This window comes from Pinus tabuliformis, chromosome 8, assembly GCF_031772625.1.
Source record: "Pinus tabuliformis cultivar Carrire ecotype Pingquan chromosome 8, CPIR1, whole genome shotgun sequence".
Taxonomy (NCBI): domain Eukaryota; kingdom Viridiplantae; phylum Streptophyta; class Pinopsida; order Pinales; family Pinaceae; genus Pinus; species Pinus tabuliformis.
Genome location: NC_142294.1, coordinates 527,020,458 through 527,046,879, shown reverse-complemented (window position 1 = coordinate 527,046,879; position 26,422 = coordinate 527,020,458). Strand labels below are relative to the sequence as shown.

At 39.2% G+C, this 26,422-nt stretch overlaps 1 protein-coding gene across 1 annotated transcript in view; it reads right to left on the bottom strand.

The window, feature by feature from the left end:
• Positions 1-26,422, bottom strand: part of LOC149236475 (uncharacterized) — a 289,290-nt gene that overhangs the window by 25,114 nt on the left and 237,754 nt on the right. The gene's annotated exons all lie outside the window — the stretch shown is intronic.

Sequence of the window (26,422 nt, the reverse complement as noted above, 5' to 3'; positions counted from 1 at the left end):
CATTCTCTGTACAACCTAAAAGATTTATCATTGCCAGTTCCACCGCTACTGTGATACAAAGATCAAAGAGGGGGAAGAATTTAATCTACCTTTAATTCATCTTGGATACAATAAATAAAATGCTAGCAAGCATAAAGCTATAGTGGCTCAAAGTTACGTGCAAAAATAAAATCAGATTTTATATCATTACTGTTACCCACCAAAATGGATAAACGCCATAGGAGAATTTTTCTAGCCAACATCAATGTCACATAGTTCAGTTTGGATTCAAATTCAACAACCATATGAATCATATATATCATCTATATCAGTGATGACAATATCGCCGATATTCGGAAATATCGCGATATTTTTGGGGAGACGAGATATCGCCGAGGAAATATCGTGATATTTTGTCTCCCCGAAAATATCGCAATATTTCCGAAATATTGGCGATATCTTGGGAAAATATCGCGCTACGATGCAAAATATCGCTGGGCTAAAAAAAAAATTTCGCCGCCGCGGCTAGAAAAGGCCGATTTTTTTTTCACTCATTTTGTTTTCTAATTGCTGGAGAAGAAAGGAGAGAGCATTGTGCTTACTGCCAAGGAGGATTCGAGGGTTGAATAGCCATTATCGCCACCAACAATGAATATTTTGTTGATCAAAGATTGAAGAACAGTGAGACAATCTTCATTTCTTCCATTAACAGGTATGTTCAAATAAACCCCTATGTTAATGAATTTTTTGATAGTTTTAGGGTTATTCTTGCTTGCCTATTTTCCTACAAACATTTTGCTTGTTGTTTTTTCCATTTGCTAGGATTTTCATGCCCATGAGCAAGTGCAAGGGTTTTCTCCATATTTGGACAGCAAACTCCATTTTTTTTTTAACTTTCAAATGCACCCTTTTATTGTCATTTATGATTTTTCATTGAATTCACATTGCAAATAATGTAGCAAAAAAAATATTTTGTAAAATGGGGTGGTTATTACTTATTAATTCCATTTTTTTTCGTGCCCTAGGTTTGAGTTAGCTCACTATAAAATTCAAATATGCCAAAAGCCTTGGACCTATTTTGGGAGTATGGGGAGCCTGATGGTGAGACAAATCGGGCATATCTATCATGCAAATTGTGTGGGATCAGGATGACGGGAGGGGTTACGTGATTGAAATACCATCTGGCTAGACTCACTAGACATGATGTTGGCATTTGTGCAGTTTCTAGTCTAGAGCTTATACAAAAAGCTCTTGAGGCAATTGATGAAAAAGACATAAAGAAGGAAGAGACAGAAAGAAGCAAAGTTGAACGTGTCGGTAGATCTTTTAGGATATCTTCTTCTGATTTTGATGCTAAGGGTAGTGGGAGGGGCTCCACAACATCACTTGCTACTGCTAGTGCGAGATCATTATTTTTGTTCCACAAACAGGACATGGAGCACAACCTGGCATAAAATCAATTGTTAAAAAAAGAAGCAGATAGAATCATGGGGAGGTGTCTTTTCTGGAGCGACTTGCCTCTCAGCATCACCAAAACCAATCCATTTTGGTAGCTAATGTGTGATGCTATTGCTATTGTGGGCCCAAGGTACAAAAGTGCTACATATGAGGAGTTGCGGGGGCCAATTCTTCAAGCAAAAAAGCAGGACATCAACTCTAGATTGGCGGAGTTGAAAAAAAACATGGGAAGTTTCTCGATGCACAGTGATGTCTGATGGTTGGACAGATAGGAAGGGTAAGACCCTTCTAAATTTCTTGGTACATTGTCCTAAAGGTACCATGTTTATTAAATCAGTGGATGCATCAGAACATATCAAAGATGCAGCAATGATATGTGAGTTGTTAGATGGGTTCATTTGGGAGATTGTTGTGCAAAATCTGGTGCAAGTCATAATAGACAATGCAGCTAATTATGTGTCTGCCAGCAAGATGCTTATGGAGAGGCATCGCACATTGTTCTGGACTTCGTGTGCAACTCATTGTCTCGATTTGTTGCTTGAGAATATGGGGAAACTCTCCTTCATCAAGGAAGTGGCTAATATGGCTAGGAGCATCCCCAAGTTTATTTATAACCATGCTTTTGTTCTTAGCCTCATAAGGAGGTTCACTAGAAACAAGGAGTTGCGGCATCCTGCGATCACACGTTTTGCCATAAACTTTATTACTCTTCAGTCTTTGTTTCAATGTCAGTTCTAGTTGAAGCAAATGTTTATGTCTGATGACAAGCGTAATTGTAGATACAACAGGAGACATGATGGGAGAGCCATTGCAAAAATGGTGTACTCTGACACGTTTTGGCATGGAGTAGAAGAAGCATGCTCAGTTAGTGAACCCATAGTAAAGGTTCTGAGATTGGTAGATGGGGAGAACCCTGCAATGGCTTATTTGTATGAGGCCATGAATAGGGCCAAGGAGGCCATTCGTTCTTATTATGCAGACAAGGGTTTTGTTGGCCTTGATAGGCATATGATGTTATGCGATGTGATTGATAGTCGGTGGACAGGGATGCTTCATCGACCCATTCATGCAGCAACACTCTTTCGCATTTTCATACAAATGCGGCTTTGATTTTGATGGCAAGGTGATGGAAAGGCTCCATTCCTGTATTCATAGGATGGTCCCTGATCTTGAGCTTTGTTGCAAAATCAATCGTGAGATACATTTTTATTGGGATTGTGTTGGCCTATTTGGCATTGATGATGCTACTAGGGAAAGGACCCTCTTCATGCCACGTAAGTGACAAGTCATCACTCATTAGAAATTAGAATTTTCAATTTAGAATTTCCTTACTTATAATTCTAGTTTTTTAAAATTCAATTATGTAACTTTTATTTGAAAGTTTAATTATGTTTTAAGTTTTTGAATTTTTTATTTCTTTATTTTGTTGTAAATATTTGGTGGCGAAGCTATGGTGCAAGGGCACCAAATTTGCAGAAATTGGCCATAAGAATCTTGAGTCAAACATGTAGCTCTTCAGGGTGTGAGCGCAATTGGATTGTATTTGAGAAAAACACGCAAAAAGTGCAACAGGTATAACTTTGAGCTCTAGCCTTCAATTGAGCAATTACACTTATTGTAATTTTTAATTTTTAATTTATGCCCTTCAAGTGTCAAGATTTCGCATGCCTCAATGATGTAGTGTATGTGCAATACAATATTCAACTTCAAGTGAGGCAAATAGAAGCACAGTGGATCCAGATGCCATTTCCTTAGACAATATTGATGTATTATCTCAGTTGAGGGTGGAGTTTGAGGAGCCCATCTTGGAGGAGTCACCTTCATGGTTAGAGCCAGATGATCCATTAGAACAGGGGCAGCAAGAGGAGGAGGAGGAGGAAGAGCAGGAGGAGGAGGAGGAGGAGGACACTGTGGGAGCATCAGCATCAACACCATTTGCTATAGATATAGGAGAGCACAGCTCCATACCTAGCACTCATTATTTGACATTAGGTGAAGAGGCAGGGCCAGGGCCTTCTACTACTAGGGCTAGGCCTGGCAGACAGCCCATCATGTTTTCCCGTAAAAGGGGAAGAGGGCAGTGATTTTAGATAGATAGCTGCTAGTTTTATTTGTTTTTCTACATATAACTCATGATAATGACATACTTTTATATATGTGATGTTATTTTGTATTGGTTCTCCACATTTAAGTCCTTGATTGGACAATTATCAGGGATTAGCAGGATTTGGTATCGCCTTTGATGTATCATTTCTATTTGACATCATATATTTCAATGCTTTCTTCATATTTATGTGCCAATGTGTTTATTTCATGTTGTTATTGCTTTATATGTTTAAAAATCTGAAGAAAAAAATGAATATATTATGCATTTTTTATGCTTGCCGATATTTTCCGATATTTTCGCCAATATTGCCGATAAGATGTTTTCTGGACCCTCGTCAATATTTTTCCGATACCGATATTTTCAACACTGATCTATATTATTAATTTATTAAATAGAAAATTTATTACCTATACCAAAACATTTTTAATATATAATACTTTATATTATACACAAATATATATTATACATAAATATATTAAACTTTTTAACATCTATTAATTAATAGTAATATTTTACATATAAAATTTATTTATAAAAAAATCATTAATTTATAATTATATATGACGCAGATGACCTTATTATGATTGCTAAATCTACTCTTGGTTTGCAAGAGCACTTACTTTCTCTTGAGCATTTTTGTAGAAGGGTGGGGATGCAAGTCAATATTAACAAAACGAAAGTAGTGGTTTTCTCTAACAAAAGAAAACATAACCAGCATAAGTTCTACTTTGAAGGCAGCATTCTGGAAAAAGTTGCGATTACAAATACCTCAGAATTGACTTCAATAGAAATCTAAGTTGGAATGGCTGTAGAAAGAAAAGAGTTTTGGGGGGTTGGAAAGCATTTTATGCTTTTCAAAATAGGCATAGAGAGGCAAAGTTATAGGACTAGAAAACCACTCTAACTCTTTTTGGGCTTTTAGTGATTCTAGTGATTCTCTATTGTTGTGAATTGTGGGCCAGTAGTACATCCGACATGCAATGGAAACAAATTGAGAAAATTCAGAAGCGTTTGATTACAAACAAATTCAAAATTAAAAGTGCAGTTCCTTATGCTATCTTGTTAAGTGAAACAGGGGTTGCTCCTATTGAAGCAATTGCTATGGTGCGAGTCATAAGGTATTTAAAAAAAATTGAGCAAATGGAAGAGGGAAGATGGCCTAAGGTTGTGTTTAATGACATATTGTGCAAAAGAAAGAAGACTTGGATGCGGCAAAATAACAAATGGTTTAGTAAATGGGGTATTTGCTTGAGCATGTGTCCCATAAACAGTAAAGAGATAAAAGCTTTTGTTATGGATAAGTTCCACAAACGTACTTGGGAGAAGGAGCTAGGGAGAAAGAAAAAGTACTATATTGAAGAGTTTAATCCCACTCATAATCATCAACAAAAAGTGTACATAGGGGTCAATATTTCTTGGAGAGCCAAAATTCTTATTGCTTAATTAAGGACTAATTCTCATCAACTCCATTGTGAAACAGGGCACTAGAAAAGGCCAAAAGAAGTGTGGGAGGAAAGAGTATGTATTTTTTGCAAAAGTGGAAACAGAACAACATTTCATTTTAGAATGCCAGGCCTTCAAAGACAGCAGGGAAGTTATGCAGATATTCTAGCAGCTAGCTCTTGGGATAATCTATTCAGCGAGGGGTTTGTCGAGAAGCTGGGAGCATTTATTGTGAGACTTCACAGGAAAAGGACCGAATACAAGAGCCAGATGGAGAAACAATCTGTCCCATAGGCCATCTTTAGCCTTGTGGACGTTAAAATAATTTCTTCTTCTTCTCCTTCTTCTCAATAAATTAATATATATATATATATATATATATGTTCATTAAATATATAACTTATTAAGTGTCCCCACACATATTACATAAAGACTTTAAATTACATAATATATAAAAAACTTTATAACATGCTATAATAATATTTAAGACAATGTATATTATCATGTACCTAAGACCTATGGCTATCTTATCTAATTATCAATGGAAGGGGGAAGGAATACTCACTCATGCGTAACAAACACCATCCCAGCGTCACAGGAGGAAGCACTACTCACACACGCAAAACAACCACCATCATGTTATCACAAACCAAACAGCTTCTACCCATCGCTATCACCATTTCCTTTCCTATTGAGATGGAAAGGAATAAATACAATAATGCTTTTGTTATTTAGTAGTCTGTTAGGACCTAGGAGGAAAAGCAATGCACATGTCAAAGTTAGTAGCAGTCGAGACGGGAGATAATTGTTCGTTTTTGGCAAGCGATTCACATGTTGACCAAGGAGGTAGGGAAAAATGGGAAAAAAACTAGAGTTAAAAGATTTTTACCCTTTGACCCTTTATTGCATAGAAATGACAGTGAATTTCTCACGTGAATTTGAACGAATTTCATATTTTTTTTAAGTTCACTGGATTTCGAACACGAAGGTTCAAAATTAGCTAACCCTGTGACATAGGCTAGCAGCCCTCGACATTCACTCCTTGATGATGACATGTCACATGTCTCCACCATTTGCAATAGCCACATATTTCTCGCCATTGGGCATTTCCTCTGGGATAAAGGTGGGCTGCTATTCAAACGGTACTCTGATTATTTTGCAACTAGGTGTTTACCCTTTGTTTTGGACTTTAGCATGGATAAAGGGGTGATGGAAGATTAACCGAGCTTGACTATAAATTTGTTCTCACCTTACCATGGGGTTAATCTTTAGCCCTAGTCCAATGGGACCTCTCGTGAGGCCTTAGGGTTATAGGAGGGGCACTACTTGTTGGAAATACTGAGAGGGGGGGTGAATCAATATTTCTTTTCAATTGTTACTTTTACCAGTTAGCTCACTTATATTTAGAACACAAAATGAACAATAAGAATAAATGCTTTTATTAATTTCTTCTTTACAATAAATCAAGTACAACATATATAGGGCTCCAACCCTAGATGAAGACACTGATCTTCAATCTCCCAGGCTCCAACCTGTATTTGCCAAGCACCAACCTAGACTTCCATGGCTCCAACCTTGTCAATTTTGAGGCACCAACCTCAAGGGCTCCAACCCTATATTTGGTTCAAGCTCCAACCTGGTTTCTTGAGGACTCCGATCCTCTAGGGCTCCAACCCTATCCTCCAAGGCACCAACCTTGTCTTTTCGAGGCTCCAACCTCTTGGGCTTCAACCCTTATTTTACTTCATCAAGATGTATTTGGTTATACTTCACGACTCCTATGTCTTCTTCAACAAGCCTTGTCAATATTCAGCTATGCCTTCCCTTAGTCTCCAGGTCACGTCATTAATGACAACCTTGTTTTCTTAGAAGGTATCACCACTGCTCTTCATGTCACCCAAACAAAATCTCCAAGGTTACCTCATTATGGCTTCAATGCATCATGATCTTCAATGATCTCCACAAATCTTCAATATGTTGCTTCACAAAGTTCTCCAACTCTGCCCTATTATGTTCTCAAGAGAAGACTTCAACAAACTCTATTTGTCCAATCCCAAAAAATCAACACTTCGACCATGACAACTTCGACCACAACAACTTCAACCACGGCAACTACGTCAGCTTCGACCACGATAGCTTCAACCATGGAAACTACGACAACTACGACAGCATCGACCACGACAACTACAATAGCATCAACTATGGCAACTGTGACAGCTTCAACCACGACAACTATGGCAACTTCGACCATGGTAGCTTCAGCTGTGAAAATTTCTAAATAGAAATTCTATTACTGCAGCAACTGATTTATTTTACCTACTTATTTCTCAATAAGTTATTTATGAAATCCCTTCAGTAAATATTAAAATAAATTCTACTGCAGATATCACACCATTATACATAAACAAATATATGCACAAGAATCAGACACATTAACACGTTATTTTTGGACAATTGTCCCCGGAAAAACCCAATGCGGGAAAACCGGTGCAGCAGAGGAGGGTTTTTATTGATCTCAGCAACAATCGCTTTTACAAAAAGATTTTACATAGACACTGGGAGAAAACACCTGAGACCTTTCTTTGAGACTTTCTGACACCCTGGAGGACTTCCTTCCTTAACTACATCATCCTTCTTGGCTCTACGCTGCTCCGTCCTTCACTACGTCATCTGCTGCGTCCCTGACCTACTCTCCCTCTGCACTATCTCTCAGAGCTCCTGCGTCACCCTTTCTAAGCTTCCTGACTGCTACTAGTCACCCCCTATTCCTCCACCCTGCAACTCTCCCTCTGAAATCGATTTTTCTTCCTCTTTGAGAAAATCGATTTTCCTTGAGATACCGAGTATCTGCTGGTGTATCTCCAATGACCCTCAAGTCTTCTCTTATACTTTTCCTGTTGATGAACAATGGCCGAGATTAAGTCCCTAATCAACGGCTAAGATCAAAATAGATGTGATCCTCGTCTCTTAGAAGCTTCTCATCCTTATCCTTATTAATACCCATTAATATTTTTATTTTCCTAAGTTTAGACTTAGGAACCCATTAAAAATATTAATTATTTTAATAATTCCTCATCCGGATGGAATTTTCCAAAACGATTTATAGGTTTTGGAGATCTCATGTGCTTTAGCCTCCACAAATTTTCATGGCTAGAGCACATCCGATGCTACCCCAAATCGACACTCCCTCTTAGCGAGGAATGTGCTCTACTAATGCTCCACCATTGAACATAACCCTGATCATCCGGCACTGGTACCTGTGTTGATGCTTGGCCTATTTCCCAACATCCTCTGCACTGCTTCCTCCTATATTGCTACCCATGGCTTCTGCCACTGCCACTGCTAGATCTGTACTGCGGCTCCCTCTGCATCCGTGCTACTGCTGATCCTTTCTCCCAACACTGCATCTACACTGCAACTCTCTCTCAAATTCTACATCATGCTGCCCATAGCACTACTAACCGTTGCACTGCAACACCTGACACTTATCCATTTCTGATACTGAAATGGATTCTTTATCATCCCCATCTTCTCCCTGAAATAAACGAACTTGGTTCTTCCAAGGGCCTTGGTAAGGATATCCGCTACTTCTCCTGTAGGAGTGTACCTCAACTATACAACTCCTCGTTGGACATAGTCTTTAACAAAGTGACACCGAATATCAATGTGCTTCGACCGATCATGAAATACTAGATTCTTAGAGAGCTTGATGCAACTCTGATTATCACACATGATCCTGGTCACCTCCATCCTTCTTCTGAATAGGTTCACAAGAAATTTTCTAAGCCATATGGCTTTGCACGAAGTTGTGCTAGCGGCCATATATTCTGCTTCAGCTGAGCTCACAGCTATGGATTTATGTTTCCTACTGCATCAGGAGATCATCCCTGATCCAATGTTGAAACAATACCCAGAGGTACTTTTTCGATCTACTGAACTTCCAGCCCAATCTGCATCAATAAACCCACTCAGTCTAATATCATTACTTCTGGTGTACAAGAGTCCATACTCAATTGTTCCCTGTATATATCTGAGAACATGTTTGGTTGTTGCCCAATGCGCCCTCTTCGGTTCCACCATGAACTGACTGAGGGTGTTGACAGCGTAACAGATGGTTGGCCTGGTATTGACCAAATACATCAGAGACCCTATGAGCTGCCTGTATAAGGTGGGATCAACATCTTTGTCTTTTGATGCATCAATTTTCTTCCAGCTGGTGATCATTGGAGTAGCCATAGGCCTATAGTCCTGCATCCTGAATCTCTTCAGAATTTCTGTAGCATATCTCCCTTGTCCAAGGAATATCTCACCCTTCTGCTACCAAACTTCGAACCCTAGGAAATAATGCATTTGTCCCAAATCCTTCATGTCGAATTTTGTGGCTAGATTCTTCTTGCAGTCCTCGATGAGCCTGGATGATCCTATAAGAAAGAAATCATCCACATATAATACTAGGACTAGAGGCTCTTTCTCTACATCCAGATAGTAGAGATTGGGATCTACATCACTCTTGATGAACCCCATCTTCTGCAAGTAGCCATCAATTCGACCATACCATGCTCTAGGTGCCTGTTTGAGCCCATACAAGGCTTTCTTCAATCTGCATACATGAGATTTCTTCTCATGTGTCTCAAAGCCTTCTAGTTGTTCAATGTATACTTCCTCTTCTATCACCCCATTCAAGAATGTCGTTTTGACATCCATCTGATGAATCTCCCACCCCATCTGTGCTGCAAGAGATATCATGGTTCTAATAGATGTATACCTGGTTACTGGGGCGAAAGTCTCTTCGTAGTCTATTCCTTCCTCCGAAGCATACCACTTAGCCACAAACCTGGCTTTGTATTTTTCCACACTGCCATCTGCAGCGTATTTGATCGCGTAGATCCATCTCGAACCTACCACTGATCTATTCTGAGGCCTAGGTACAACTTCCCAGAAATCATTCACCATTATAGAGTTGTATTCCTCTACCATCGCATCCATCCAAACTTGATGTTGAACGGCCTCCTGAAAACTAGAAGGTTCCCCAACCTGGGCTACTAAGGCCTAATATTTGTCTAGTTGTCTTCGCTCCCTTTTACTGTTCCTAGGTGCACCAATGAAATCTTTTGCATCTTGTAGAACCTGTCGGAGTTCCTAGCTTGTTCTTCCTCTGGTAGTGGGTATATCTGTTAGCTCTTCCTCTTCCTATGATTCCTCCTGTTCTGAGGGAGAATTTCTGGCTTCCGCTGGTTGAAGTAGTTTGACCAACAGCTCATCTTTTGTCTGCTCCTCGGAAGGCATTTCTCGATATTTTCTGAAGGCCCTATTCTCCATGAACTTCACATCTCACCGAACTACTACCTTCCTACTCCTTGGAAGATAGATTCTATATGCCTTAGCATTCTCGCTATATCCCACAAGATATCCTTTCTCAGCAGTTTGATCTAACTTCTTCCTCTTCTCCTCGGGTATACGACAATATGCTATACTCCCAAATATCTTGAAATGACTGACTTCAGGTGTCTTCCTGGTGAAGACCTGCTCTGGAGTAATCTTGCCCAATGCCCTATGAGTTCTATTTTGGACATAGACAGTTGTGATGCATGCTTCTGCCCACAGGAATTTTGGGGAGTTGTTCGCTCTCTTCTGATGCCCTCCCTAGCGCAAAAATCGGTGAAGTCCTCATCGACATACTCTCCACCATTGTCTGAGTGCAACATTTTTACTTTGTTTCCTGTTAGATTCTCCACTAGAGCCTTGAACTATTTGAATCGATCGAAAACCTCATCCTTGTTTCTCAGAAAATAAATCCAGGTCTTCCTAGAGTGGTCATCGACAAAGGTGACGAAGTATGGCGACAAAGTATTTGGCACCACTAAGAGCTTTTATGGACATAGGTCAGCAGATATCTGAGTGTATCAATCCTAGTACACTCTTGGCCCTATTGCTACTTCTAGGAAACGTTGCTTTGGCATACTTGCCTAGAGCACACCCTCTGCAAACATCATCTCATTCCGTACTAAGATCTGGAACTCCTTTTACAGTTTTCCTAAGTATTCTCAGAGCCCCATGGTGCAAATGTCCCATCCTTCTGTGCCATAATTCATTCAAATCCTTGTCTCCATTACTGCCTATCAGTGCCATTGGTGATTCTAGCTGCAACCTGTACAACCTGTTACTTCTGATTCTGATCTGCACCTTCTTTTTCCAACTCGAGTGTTTGACGTATACTTTCTCCTTAATGAATAAAACGTCATAGCCCTTGCTTTGAAGTTGAGAAGCAGAAAGTAAGCTCATCCCCAGTCCTAGCACATGCAGTAGATAGGTAGCTCGGAACCACTCTCCTGTTTCTGTTTGAAAAACTATAGTACCCTTCCCTACTGGAGTACACTTTGCCTTATTCACCATGGTGATTTGAAAATTCATTCTTTCCTCCTGATAATCAGAGAAACATTCTCGGATTCCTATCATATGTCAGGAGGCTCCACTGTCTATATACCATACCCCTGACGATGCAGAGTTTGCTACGCAAGAAACTTCTTCTTCCAATCCGGAAGCCAGCATAGAGAAATCGAAATTTCTATCTCTTGTGCATTCTTCGAAAAATCTACACGAGTCTCCTGACGTGGATGCCTTTGCATCATGCCCTTGACCCATCACTAATGTTCCCTTCCTGTCTTTAAATCTTTGCTCTGATACCATGTGAAAATTTCTAAACAGAAATTCTATTATTGCAGCAACTGATTTATTTTACCTACTTATTTCTCAATACGTTATTTATGGAATCCCTTCAGTAAATAATAAAATAAATTCTACTGCAGATATCACACCATTATACAGAAACAAATATATGCACAAAAATCAGACACATTAACAGAGTTATTTTTGGACAATTGTCCACGAAAAAACCTAATGCGAGAAAACCGTTGCAGTAGAGGAGGGTTTTTATTAATCTTCAGCAAAAATTGCTTTTACAAAAAGATTTTACATAGACTCTGGGAGAAAACACCTGAGACCTTTCTCTGAGACTTTTTGACACCCTAGAGGACTTCCTTCCTTAACTGCGCCATCTTGCTTGGCTTTACGCTACTCCGTCTTTCACTGCATCATCCACTGCGTCTCCTTCTGTGCTGTCTCTCAGAGCTCCTGCATCCTGAGCAACCTGATTGCTGCTAGTCACCCCCTCTTCCTCCCCCCTGCAACTCTCCCTCTGAAATCTATTTTTCTTCCTCTCTGAGAAAATCGATTTTCCTTGGGACACTGAGTATCTACTGGTGTATCTCTAATGACCCTCAAGTCTTCGCTTATACTTTTCCTGTTGATGAATCAATGGCTGAGATTAAGTCCCTAATTAACTGCTAATATTAAAATAGACTTGATCCTCGTCTCTTAAAAGCTTCTCATCCTTATCCTTATTAATAACCATTAATATTTTTATTTTCCTAAGTTTAGACTTAGGAACCCATTAAAAATATTAATTATTTTAATAACTCCTCATCCAAATGGAATTTTCTAAAACGATTTCTGGGTTTTGGAGATCTCATGTGCTTTAGCCTCTCCACAAATTTTCATGGCTAGAGCACATCTAATGCTACCCCAAATCAACATCAACCCTGGCAACTACGACAGCTGCGACCACAACAACTATGGCAACTTCAACAACAGCAACTACGGTAGCTTTGACCACGACAACTACAGTAGCTTCGACATTGGCAACTTTGGCCACGGCAACTTCTCTGCTCCTAGCGCGAACCAGTGGGAGACTATTTAACCCAAGAATAATTCCACAAACTTGTCTTCCTTGCTTTTCTAGGCTGCGATTGCTTCTCTACCTCTTGCCTTGTCTCCACCAAAAAATTTGAGCTTGAATGGACGAATTTAGGTTTATATTTATAGTGGTTTTTCCATATTCTGAAGGGACATGTCTCTTTGCTAAGGGTTATGAGCCTACTAAAGTAGGCTTGGACAGTTTGACAATTTTTGACATATGTTGATTTCAAAAATTGATTTCTCTTCAATAGTAAGGAATTTGGGGGCGTGTAATAGCTCATTAGAAAGAGGAAAAAATCCTCTACACTCCTATGCCAATCCCATCCTTTAATAGGTCATTTTACCACCAATAAAATTATTTTTGTGAAACTGTCATTATTATTTTATTGATGGCAACCATTAGGATTTTAGTTTTAGGCATCCAATGTTTAGGGCTCCTTATTTATAGAATTAGGTCATCAAGCTGATTAGGAATAGAGCTCCTTTAAAGGTATCATGGGCATCAACAAGGTTAGGGTGCCTTTTCAATATGTATTCATGGCCATCTTCATTTAAGGCTCCATTATCAATGATCTAATGCTTTTCGTGGACATTAGGGCAAGGACTTCTTCATTAGGATTAGGGCTTCATACACACAGGCTTCCATTCATGTATCTTAAGGGCATCATAAGTATTAGGACTTGCATCAATGTGTTAGGGCTAAGGCATATTCTAGAGTATTATGGGCATTTAGATCATGCATCACCAATATAGGGCATAAATGTGCTCAGGGTTGTCATGTAGTTAGGGCAACATCATGAAAGGGTTTAAGGCATCAATGACAACCTTGACCAATGGTCTCCCCCTTTGACATCAATGGCAAATGGGGTGCCCAAGTACTCCCCCTATTAAGATGCTTCTCTTCATCATATTTTCTTCATCAATAATAGTTCTTCATAGGTATATTACTCCCCCTATCATGATGCTCTTCCTTCTGGTGATGAGGTCCATGATAGATGTGTATACATGTGATGAACCAACTCCCCCTATCTGCATAAACTCCTCTACCTCAAGAAAGATTACTTGCTTAGTGATCAAATGGAAGAAATATTCAACAATAGTCCATCGGATGAGTAAGGGATCATGTTCTTCAATGGAGTTGCTCCCGAGACATGATCTATCAAAGGATGATTGTCCATGAGTGACTCATCAAGGATTTCATAGGGCCCTTTCATGGATAGCTTCTGCAAGAATGATGCCAAGCTCCCCCTAACTATATGCATGGTCTCCCTTTTGGCAGAATCTCATCATCAAACACTTGGGATATCACATCTTGATGTCTTCATCAAATCAACAACACGTGTTGTTGGCTAGAGTGTCCAAGTGACTTTCGGATCCAATTTGCTTCTTTCTCCATATTTTTGTAATTTTCCTTTTTGGCTTGGTTGTCATGATTCTAGCTTGTGTAGGGACCCAATTCAAGTTACAATCACGTGCCATATGTCCAAAGTTTTAGCAATTGAAGCACTCCATCTTGTTTATGAATGAGTAATCATGACTTCTTCTTGCAAAATTGCTTCTAGGAGATTGGCAGGGACCATTATATTTGTCTTTGTGATATGCCCTACAATCTTTTTCCATGTGCCAAAAGTTTGTACAAGAATAACAATAACCAAGAAATATACTTTGGTACCTCAAAGATGAAGATTTCCTTGATGTGCTTCTGAAGTATTTTTGCGTTTGGATTCTTTGATGATATTCATTACCTTTTGTATTCTTGACTTCATCTGGAAGTCTTCCTGGAGTAGGATTTCTTCCATAGTTGTCGTGACTCTTCTCCTTGCCTTTGCTGGAATTGGGAGCATCAACATTTCTTTCTGGCTTCCTCACATCCTTGATGTTTGAAGCATTATCATTCTTGCTTGAGGATTCACCTGCATAGCCAAGACCTGATTTATCAAGGGGAGACCTTTGATGACTTAAGATGTCATCTAGGGTTTGAGAACTTTTCAAGTTCTTATTCAGCAAGTCAACTTCCTTTTTAAGAAAGACAATTTCTTCCTTCATTTTCTTGCATTCTTCATCCCTCTTTGATAGAATGATCTCCATTTCTTCCTTCATCTTGGTTGCTTCACATGATTGGGCCTTAAGAGAAGTGATTTCTAATCTTAACTTGGTGATGTCATCATCATTTTCTTCCAATTGGCACATCATGGTGTTTCTCTCCTTTTCTACTTCATCAACTTGTCCTTCTATGAATGTCAAAGCTTCCATCACCTTCTCAACTCCTTGTGCTTGATTCCTTGCTTCCTCCAGTTGAGATCAAGGAGAGGAGACCTCTTCCTTGTATTGACCAATCTTTGCTTCAAGTTTGTTCAAGTTCTTGAGTCTTTGTTCAAGGTCACTTGACAAAGTTTCTTCCCTTTTCTTTGCCTTATCCAATTGATTTGTCATGAATATGACTTCTTCATGATGCTTTCTTTTGTTTTGATTAAATTCCTCCTTAAGTTTGGTGAGCTCCTCATCTCTTTCTTGTACTTGAAGTTTGAAAAGGTCAACTTCCTTCCTTGTCTTGCCCTGGTCACCATCTTGCACTTTTTTCTTAAGTTCCTCATTTTCCTTTTTTAAACCGTTAATCTCTTCCTTTTGAGTGAAGGTCATGAAGTTTGTCCCATATATCTTTTGTTGAGGAACATTTTCCAAATTGGCCTTTATAGAATTTGGTAGCCCATTCAAAATTGTCTTCATTTCTCTTGTATCGTACTCCTTGGATTCACTATCGATCATGTTATCAGTAATCACTGATTCCCATACTCCAACACCTCGAACCATTCAGAAATTTCTCATTCTTACCTTCCATACATCAAAGTTTTCATTGAAGACTGGAACTTTCTCAATTTGATTGTCTTCAGTTTTCATGGTTGAGGAAGAGATATCCTTAGGAGGATTGGAGGCTTTCTTCCTTGGCTTTGCCATTTGTGTTCTAAGGATCAACCTTCAAGCTGTTAAGCTTTGAGTGAAGGTACTGGCTCTGAGGGGGTGAAGCAATATTTCTTTTCAATTGTTACTTTTACTAGTTAGATTAGTTATATTTAGAACACAAAATGAACAATAAGAATAAATGCTTTTATTAATATCTTCTTTACAATAAATCAAGTACAACATATATAGGGCTCCAACCCTAGATGAAGACACCGATCTTCAATCTCCCAGGCTCCAACCTGTATTTGCCAAGCACCGACTTGGACTTCGAAGGCTTCAACCTTGTCAATTTTGAGGCACCAACCTCAAGGGCTCCAACCCTATATCTAGTTCAAGCTCTGACTTGGTTTCTTGAGGACTCCGATCCTCTAGGGCTCCAACCCTATCCTCCAAGGCACCAACCTTGTCTTTTCGAGGCTCCAACCTCTTGGGCTTCAACCCTTACTTTACTTCATCAAGATGTATTTGGTTATACTTCACGACTCCCGATGTCTTCTTCAACAAGCCTTGTCAATCTCCAGCTATGCCTTCCTTTAGTCTCCACATCACGTCATCAATGACAGCATTATCTTCTTAGAAGGTATCGCCACTGCTCTTCATGTCACCCAAACAAAATCTCCAAGGTTACCTCATTATGGCTTCAATGCATCATGGTCCTCAATGATCTCCACAAATCTTCAATATGTTGCTTCACAAAATTCTCCAACTCTGCCCTATTATGTTCTCAAGAGAAGACTTCAACAAACTCTATTTGTCCAATCCCAAAAATTCAACACTTCGACCACGACAGCTTCAACCATGGCAACTACGACAGCTTCAACCACAGAAACTATGGCACCTTTGACCACGACAGTTGTGACAGCTTCGACCACGACAACTATGGAAACTTCACCCATAGTAGCTTCAACCACAGCAACTACGGAAGTTGCGACCACGACAACTACGGCAACTTCGACGACGGCAACTACGGTAGCTTCAACCATGACAACTATGGTAGCTTCAACCACGGCAACTACGACAACTTCTTTGCTCCTAGCGCGAACTTGTGGGAGACTATTTAACCCAAGAATAATTCCACAAACTTGTCTTCCTTGCTTTCCTAGGTTGCGGTTGATTCTCTACCTCTTGTCTTGTCTCCACCGAAAAATCTGAGCTTGAATGGACGAATTTAGGTTTATATTTATAGTAATTCTTCTATATTTTGAAGGGACACGTCTCTTTTCCAAGGGTTATGAGCCTACTCAAGTTGGCTTGGACAATTTGAGAATTTTTGACATATGTTGATTTCAAAAATTGATTCCTCTTCAATAGTAAGGAATTTGGGGGCGTGTAATAGCTCATTAGAAAGAGGAAAAAATCCTCTACACTCCTATGCCAATCCCATCCTTAAATAGGTTCATTTTACCACCAATAAAAATATTTTTGTGAGACTGTCACTATTATTTTATTTACGGCAACCATTAGGATTTTAGTTTTAGGCATCCAATGTTTAGGGCTCCTTATTTATAGAATTAGTGTGAAAATTCCTAGTCCAAGGAACCCCTACTGTGGCAAATCTGAATCTACTTCACCTACTTGATTTTTTTTCATCAAGTTATTCTTCTGAATACTGAAGCAAATTACTTCTGCAGCCTACACTAATTAAATATTTGATCTCATGAAAGAGAACACAGAGCAAAGAACAAGATACATAGGACACACTTATTTTTGGACACAATAGTCCTCGGAAAAACCTAATGCGAGAACACTGGAGCAACAACTCTGAGGGTTTTATTATTATGCAGGAGAAATATCTAAATACAAATCTAGGATGCTCATCTAGCAATCCTTTACAGAGTGTTGTTGCACAGATTGTCACAACAACGCTCAGACCGGGGGTTGTCACCCTAATCCCTGATCTCTCCGTTTAAGCCGTCTCCCGCGGTTAAGGGGGGTAGACCCTATGGGATAAAGGATGACCAACTGTGGACCAGTTGGGTTGGGAGACACAGCAAGGCAAATTAGCACTTGATTGATTTTAGAAGTTAATGTACCAGTGCCTTATGGAGTTAATGATTAAATAATTGTTTATCAAATGCTGCAGAAATATGAACTTTGTAATTCCACCATTAACAATCATTTATTATCAAATAACCCAGACAAAGATTAATTTTACCAAATGTGAGATAATCGATAAATGCTCAATGTCTTAACAATATTCTAGCAATTAAAATTCAAAAAATTATAGCTTTAAAAAACCACGCAATTTTTAAATGCTAATCAGAGATCACTTTCATATAGCTAATCTTCAAATGAACATTTAAGCATGTTTAACCACATAAAAATGATAAATATTAATCCCACATCAAAAATCTATTAGCCTTAGCGAAATACACCAAAATTTGGAAACGTGACAAAATATGCTAAGACTAAATGCAACACAAAAATATTTCAGAAAAATGATTTTTTTATTTTTTATTTATTATTATTTTTAAATATTATTTAAAAATAAAAAATAAAAAACAAAAAATTATACTCCTATATTAAAATCTAATCTAAAACCATAAAGAAACTTTTATGATTTTTATATTTTTTATTTTATTTTTATATTTTTAACTTAAAAACAAAAAAACTAAACAAAATAACTCAAAATAATAAATATTAATCTAATCTAAATCTAAACCAAATTTAAATCTAAAACCATGAAGGAACTTTTTTGGTATCTTTATTATTTTTTTTAATTTTTTATGATTTTAAAATTTTAAAATTAAAACTAAGATAAAACTAAACTAAAATATAAAATATAACCTAGCCAAAATCTAATCTAAAACTAGGCTCTAACCAAATGAAATTTTATTAGAATTTAATTCTAATTAAACAAAACTTAGCTCTAAATATAAATCAAACAAAGTCTAACCTATCCCAGAAATAAGCCACCATACGTATCAAAACAGGCCTAGCCGTACAAAGAAATAATCGATTTTTTGTTTGCTACGCAGGTTCAGAGAAGATACGCAGGAAAAATTGGTTGCTGCAAGTGGACGGAATGCCAAGGGAGGAGTTGCGTTGTGTGTGAGGTAAATGCGTGGGAATGGAGAAGCTCTTGGTGTGGATAGGGTGCAAGAGTGACAGCGTGGAGCAAGAGCAAGACGAAATAGTAGAAGGGAAGTGCATGGATAGAGCTGCAGACAGAGACGTGGGAAGAAAAATCGCAGGTTTGGAAGAGGGAGTGAGGCGCTGCGTGTGGATACAGCTCTTTGTTTGCAGGATGCAGCTGCGTGAGAAAGGAGCGGATGAGGAAGGGACAGCGTAGGAAAACGATGGGTATGGTGAAGACGCGGAGGGATATTCGATCTATGAGTCTTGTGCTGAAAAAAGCTCTCTTGTAATCTTTTTCTTGTGCAATAAAGAAAGACTTTGGGGTTGAAATCTTGCTGGTGTTACTCTTTTGAAATGTTGTAAGCTGTTTCATTTTTCTGCATAAATTTAATTTCAGCCATTGGTAATAGCTTGATGAAGAGTGATGTTGAACACAGGTATCTTGTTTACTCACTAGGGTTTGAATGGTAATAAAATTTCTGAAAATAATGGCAGGTATCTCCATTGGATTTGGATTTTAGTACTGTTTTTTCCCTCTTTATTGATAGTTGAAGTGAGCTGTGTAGGAAATCTAGATTGTGAAGATCAACGGGTGTTTGGGGAAGTTCTCGGCTGAACCAGCCAACTCCCGGAAAGCATTCTCTTGAAGAGCCCAACAAGTTTTGATCTTGGGTTTATCATTTAGGTTTATCTTTTGAACGCATGAGAAGTTTTTTCTGAAGTATCTCACAGTAAATCTAAAATTCTGAAAATATTACTATGGATTATTGACAAATCTTGCTGCTTAGAGTCGAAAATCTGTAAATATTGTAATTGATTTGTAGGGTTTTTCCTTGCATATATTATTTCTGGGTATTTTTGCTATTATTGTTACAAGTATTGGAGCTGAGGATACAATCTTGTCCTGAAGCCAGATCTAGGCCCTGGAGGGTAAGATCTGGCCTCAGCATTACTTCTTGCAGGGATAATCTTCAACGGATTTCCAAATTTTCTGAAAAAATTTGAGGGTTTATTAAAGATATTTTGCTGCTCGGGGTTTATTTTTTGTTACAGGAAATTTTTTTTTTGGGGCAGCCTGGATTGCTGCCATACCTCAGCTCCCTGTGTCCAATCTGCAAGCGGAAACATCAGCTCTCCTCCACGCATTTCTTCCAGCTCTTCAATTCACCTGCGTGCTGCCTCTTCTGGCTTCTTCAAACGCTACCCAAAACTGCGTCTTTGTGTCTGTCATTTTCACGTTGTCCATTGTTGCAAATCTGCTCCATTCTCAGCCATCTCACATCTCTCAATCCCTCTGCGTCTTCACCATACCCATCGTTTTCCTACGACGTCCCTTCCTCATCGGCTTCTTTCTCACGCAATTGCATCCTGCAAACAAAGAGCTATATCCATGCGCAGCTCCTCACTCCCTCTTCCAAACCTGCGATTTTTCTTCCCACGTCTCTGTCCGCAACTCTATCCACGCACTTCCCTTCTGCTATTTCGTCCTACTCTTGCTCCACGCTGTCACTCCTGCACCCTATCCGCACCAAGAGCTTCTCTATTCCCACGCATTTACCTCACACACAACGTAGCTCCTCCCTTGGCATTCCGTCCACCTGCAACAACCAATTTTTCCTGTGTATCTTCTCTGAACTTGCGCAGCAAACAAAAAATCAATTATTTCTTTGTACGGCTAAGCCTGTTTTGATACGTATGGTGGCTTATTTCTGGGATAGGCTAGACTTTGTTTGATTTATATTTAGAGCTAAGTTTTGTTTAATTAGAATTAAATTCTAATAAAATTTCATTTGGTTAGAGCCTAGTTTTAGATTAGATTTTGGCTAGGTTATATTTTAGATTTTAGTTTAGTTTTATCTTAGTTTTAATTTTAAAATTTTAAAAATCATAAAAAATTAAAAAAATAATAAAGGTACCAAAAAAGTTCCTTCATTGTTTTAGATTTAAATTTGGTTTAGATTTAGATTAGATTAATATTTAGGATTTTGAGTTTTTTTTTTTGTTTTTTAGTTTAAAATATAAAAAATATAAAAATCATAAAAGTTTCTTTATGGTTTTAGATTAGATTTTAATTTAGGAGTTTAATTTTATTTTTTTTACATTCAAAAATAATATTTAAAAAAATAAAATTATATATAAAAAATCATTTTTCTGAAATATTTTTGTGTCGCATTTAGTCTTAGCATATTTTGTCACGTTTCCAAATTTTGGTGTATTTCGCTAAGGCTATTAGATTTTTGGTGTGGGATTAATATTTATCATTTTTATGTGGTTAAACATGCTTAAATGTTCATTTGAAGATTAGCTATATGAAAGTGATCTCTGATTAGCATTTAAAAATTGCGTGGTTATTTAAAGATATAATCTTTTGAATTTTAATTGCTGGAATATTATTAAGGCATTGAGCATTTATCGATTATCTCACATTTGGTAAATTAATCTTTGTTTGGGTTATTTGATGATAAATGATTGTTAATGGTGGAATTACAAAGTTCATATTTATGCAGCGTTTGATAAACAATTATTTAACATTAACTTCATAAGGCACTGGTACATTAACTTCTAAAATCAATCAAGTGCTAATTTGCCTCGCTATGTCGCCCAACCCAACTGGTCCACAGTTGGTCATCCTTTATCCCATAGGGTCTACCCCCTTAGCCGCAGGAGACGGCTTAAACGGAGAGATTGGGGATTAGGGTGACAGCCCCCGGTCTGAGCGTTGTCGTGACAATCTGTGCGACAACACAGAGAAAATACCGGCAAAAAATCTGAGTGAATTTTACCTCACTTCACTCGACACAATTTCGGTTGATCCGGCACAACACTAGCTAACCCCAGCTATTTTTGCGTCACCTCTTTTGCCCTTTGCATCAACTTTCTCGGCTGTTCCAGCAATTCTCGGCAGTTCCGACTTTTGCCCTTTGTGTCAGCTTTCCTAGTTGTTCCAACAGTTCCCGATTGTTCCCAACAGTTTCGAGTTTTGCCCTCTGCATCATCTTTCTCGGCTATGTCGGCAGTTCTCGGTTGTTCCTGACAGTTCTGGCTTCTGTCTTCTGCGTCAAAATTCCCGGTAGTTTCGGTTTCTGCCCTCTGCATTTTTTATTTGGGGTAACATCGGATGTGCTCTACCCACGAAATTTGGTGGAAGAGGTTAGCGACATGAGATCTCCAATACCCAGAAAGGGTTTGGGCAGATTCTAAACAGTTTGGGAGATATTAAAATAATTAATATTTTTAATGGAGTCCCTAAGTCTAAACTTAGGGAAATTAAAATATTAATGTGAATTAATATAAAACTATGTTAGAATAGTCCAAAAAGACATGGATCAAGTCAGATCTAATCTTAGCCGTCGATTAGGGACTTAATCTCGGTCGTTGATTTGTCAACGAGAAAAGTATAAGAGGCTTGAGGGTCACTTGGAGAAAACACCAGAGTGATCAGTGATTCTATTCTCTAGAGCGGGGTTTGCTAAGAGAGATAGAATCAGTGATCAATTGCAGCGAAGGGCAGTGAGTACGAGGCAGAGAGGCAGGGACAGTGCCGAGAGACCAGCGCAGAAGCAGAGAGAGGCAGACGCAGAGCCAGAGGGAGCCACGCAAAGGCAGCAAAGACTGCGCAAAGCCAGAAGGGCCTGCGTCATCCAAGCAGGGGTTGCAGGAGTGACACAGAGAGCTAGAGAGGCTATGCAGAGCCTCAGTAGGCTGACGCAGAGGTTAGCAGGACTGACGCTGAGCTTCAGATTGTGTTGGAGAGGGATTTCGTGGAGCAGGTTTTCCGAATACCTGTTTCCGAAGAGAGAAATTGCTGCCAATTTTTTATCTCTGTCAGGTTAGCTAGTTTGGCACCTTGTGTAGTCAGAAAAGAGCTGCTTAATAATAAAACCCTCAGATAGCTGCACTGGTTTTCCTGCATTGGGTTTTTCCGGGGACATTAGTCCAAAAATAACGGTGTCATTTGTGTGCTTGTTTTTGCTTCCTTCAGTTGATGATCTGTAATGTGTTGAGCATGAACTTGTATTTATTTTCAGTATTTACATGCTAAATAACTTGTTAATTAACAGAACAAGTAGGTAGGAATAAATTAGTAAGTGCATGGAGGGTTTCCAACTATTAGACTTAGAAACTTCAACGTGCATCAGCTTTCTCAACTGTTCAAGCAGTGCCTGGGAGTTCCAGTTGTTCCCAGCAGTTTTGGATTCTGCGTCATCTTTCCTGACAGTTCTAGTTGTTCCCGACATTTCCGACTTCTGCCCTCTGCGTCAGCTTTCTCGGCTATTCCGACAATTCTCGGCAGTTCCGGTTGTTCCCAGCGGTTCTGGCTTCTGCCCTTTGTGTCAGCTTCCCCACTATTCCGATAGTTCCCAGTTGTTCCAACTTCTGCGTGATAGGCAACTTTTCTACTCTGCTAGCTCTCTTCGCCTCTCTGTCTGTATTCTCCGGAAAGCCCATCTCCCAGAATCTCACTGCCCCTCTAATGTAGAATGATCACTTAATTCGAAATCCTTAGCAAACCCTACCCTAGGAATCGAATTCTTGATCAATCCATTCTCTCCGTGTGTGTTTCCAAATGAACCTCAAGGCTCCATTTTATACTTTTCCTATTGAGTCTTCAACAACCGAAATTAAGTCTCTAATCATCTACTAAGATTAAAACATGACTTGATCTGCCTTCTAGATCATTCTCACCCATATTTTGATTAACACCCATTAATATTTTAATTTTCCTAAGTTTAGACTTAGGAACCCCATCAAAAATATTATTTATTTTAATAAAATACAATCTGGGTGGAATTTCACCAAACAGTGTCTGGGTTCTTTAGAACCCATGTGCCTTAGCCTCTCCGCCAATTTTCAAGACTAGAGCACTTCCGATGCTACCAGAAACTAACACTCCCTCGTAGCGAGGAAAGTGCTCTAGCAACAATCTCCACTTGCATGCTGCTTTGTTTTGAAGCACCTCCTTTTTGCATTGTTGTTGCCACCAACATTGTGTTGTTGTTGCTACTATATTGCTGCTAATGAGACTGCTACTGCCACTGTTGCATTTGTACTACAACTCCCTCTCAAACGTTGCATCTGTTATGCTGCTAGCACTGCCACTGCTAACACTACATCCGTACTGCAACTCAGTTGCTGAAAGAATGTTAATTTTAGGTATGTTCTATGCTAGAGTAATTTATTTCAATTTTCATTGTCAGCTCATTATCTTTTCCAGATTAGCAATCACATCAGCATTAAAGTAGACTGCAGATAGAACATAAATATAAATCACAGAAGACAAGCCAAGACAAGAGGACACAAGATGTGGCGCTAGCCAAGGACAAACCCCACAATGTGGGGAAACCCTTGATGAATTCTTCTTTTATGTTCTTCAAAGTTCAGCACAGAGAGAGAGAGATAGTACATTTACAATAGAAGTCAACACTTTGACTTTTGATATCTGCATGAGATCAGTTGAAGACATGTAGCTTCAACTAATTCTCTAAGGTGACTCTTTCACCTATCATAGTGTTGCCTCTCGTTCATTTGCAACACATAACCATGCGAAACCATGCTGTGCTGTCACATGTGTTGAACATGGATCACTGAGCTGCTCTCATCTTCATGCTGCTCATCATGCTACATCTTCCATGGTCTTGTTCATCATCACGCTGCCCATAATCTCATACATCATGCTGTCCATACATCATGCTACTCATAATGCTGCCCATACATCATGCTGCTCATAATGCTGCCCATACATCATGTTGCTCATGATATCATTATGCTGCCCATGATCTCATACATCATGCTACCCATAATCTCATACATCATGTTGCTCATAATGCTGCCCATACATCATGCTGCTCATAATGCTGCCCATACATCATGCTGCTCATGATATCATTATGCTGCCCATGATCTCATACATCATGTTGCCCATAATCTCATACATCATGCTGTCCATACGTCACGCTGCTCATAATGTTGCCCATACATCATGCTGCTCATGATATCATCATGTTGCCCATAATCTCATACATCATGCTGCCCATAATCTCAAACATCATGTTGTCCATACATCATGCTGCTCATAATGTTGCCCATACATCATGCTACTCATGATATCATTATGCTGCCCATGATCTCATACATCATGCTGCCTATAATCTCATACATCATGTTGTCCATACATCATTCTTTAGTTCATATACATATCAGCCTTAGCTGCTTGCTATGGCTTGCAACCTAGCAAAGCAGCTAGGCTATAGTTCCAGAATCCTCTACACAAACATGTTGTCATCAACTTCCTTGCACACGGTCCTATCATGCCCAAATAGTCCTTGAATATGTCATGCTGTCACCTACAGCAATGTGACATTATGACACTTGTTTAGATGACTGTAACAGGTCTCTTTGCTACTCTTAGATATCTCCATTGACTGTGAATTAGGTGTCTCCATTGACCTGCTTGGACAGAGTATATGTGCCTCCATTAATCACTGTGTTTAGGGCTGTTTGGACAGCATATACGTGCCTTCCTTAACTGCATTTAGGGCTATTGACATCATCTTGAACAGCATATAAGTGACTGCGTTTAGGTCTCCATGAACAACGTATAAATCCCAGCGTATAAGGTCTCCATGGACTGTGTATACGTGCCTCCTTTGTTGCATAAAAACCTTTGTTGGTTGTGGCCTAGGGCACCCTTAAATGCGGTGGTTAGGCCTCTCCTTTAGGACTGTGTATGGAGCCTTCTAGGATAGCAGATTAGGGCATTCGTTGACACCTAATCCGAAACGGATGAGGTGAAGCCGGACAGTCATCTAGAAGATGAACTGATCCGTTTTTGTATATGTATAAATAATAATAGTTGAATGAATAATATCACTCAGTTGTTTTGTGCTCATTAATTTCTGAGCTAACCTGACCTGACATGGTATCAGAGCACAGGTCCCAGGTTCCAGAAATAGCGTAACTCCTCTGCTGCCTCATGAAACCTCTGCTCCCTGGCGCACCAGCGCTGCATACGCTCTCTGCTATTCTGAATAGCCTGACATCCCTTCTGACATCGCTGCATACGCCCTCCCTTTCCGCTGGTCTTTTTTTGAAACACTAATTGCTCATAACGCTGCGCGTTTGAGATGGGCGTTAATTTCAGGCTTGTTTACTGACAGAGCAATTATTTGTGAACGCTGCGTTGAATGCTGAGACCGTGTTGAACCGTTGAATGTCATGAAGAGAACGAAGGTCTCCGCCCGGTTACCAATACTATCAAGGAAGAGAACGGTAAGATGACTGCCGTTTTTATTGAAGCTGCTTTAATGTATTGAAGACCTGCGTTTAACGTATTGAAGACCTGCCTTTTAATATTATGGTATTGAAGACCTGCGTTTAACGTATTGAAGACCTGCCTTTTAATATTATGGTATTGAAGACCTGCGTTTAACGGTGGTGAGAATCCTTTGCTAGTGCGTGATGCATTGGTGAATCCTGCATTGATATATCTGCTAGTGTGGTGTGAGCATGGATGGTTTGTTCGTTGTCTCATGGTCGATGATTGTTCGTTGTATTGCTGCATCCGAAGTGTAAAATTCAAAGTGCCAAAGTTGAATGCCAAGAATGAGTCATGGGTGGATCAGTAGATAAAGGAGGCATTGA